We start from the raw sequence: 344 nt of genomic DNA on the forward strand, positions 1-344 counted from the left end.
TTAATTTTTTCCAGTTGTTGATGGATCTTTATTTATTTATATGTGGTGCTGAGAATCGAACCCAGTGTCTCATACATGCTAGGTAAGCACTTGACTACTGAGCCACAACCCCAGCCCTCATGGCTAGAATTTTGATCTAATGTTTTAAGTTAATAAAGTGTGTTATATTAATTTGGATATAACTGTGGACTACATTTCCCTTAATCACTTCTAATCCTAGGTAATAAGTTTTCTAAAATAACTTTGCAAGAAGTTTGAAAGGCTTTAGGGAAGGAGCTACAATTGCCTGCTTATTAGGGCCATGATATAGGTAGACAGATGTGTAGCGACCTTGTGGGCCCCAG

The sequence above is a fragment of the Urocitellus parryii genome, chromosome 3 (genome assembly GCF_045843805.1).
Source record: "Urocitellus parryii isolate mUroPar1 chromosome 3, mUroPar1.hap1, whole genome shotgun sequence".
NCBI classification, from domain to species: Eukaryota; Metazoa; Chordata; class Mammalia; order Rodentia; family Sciuridae; genus Urocitellus; species Urocitellus parryii.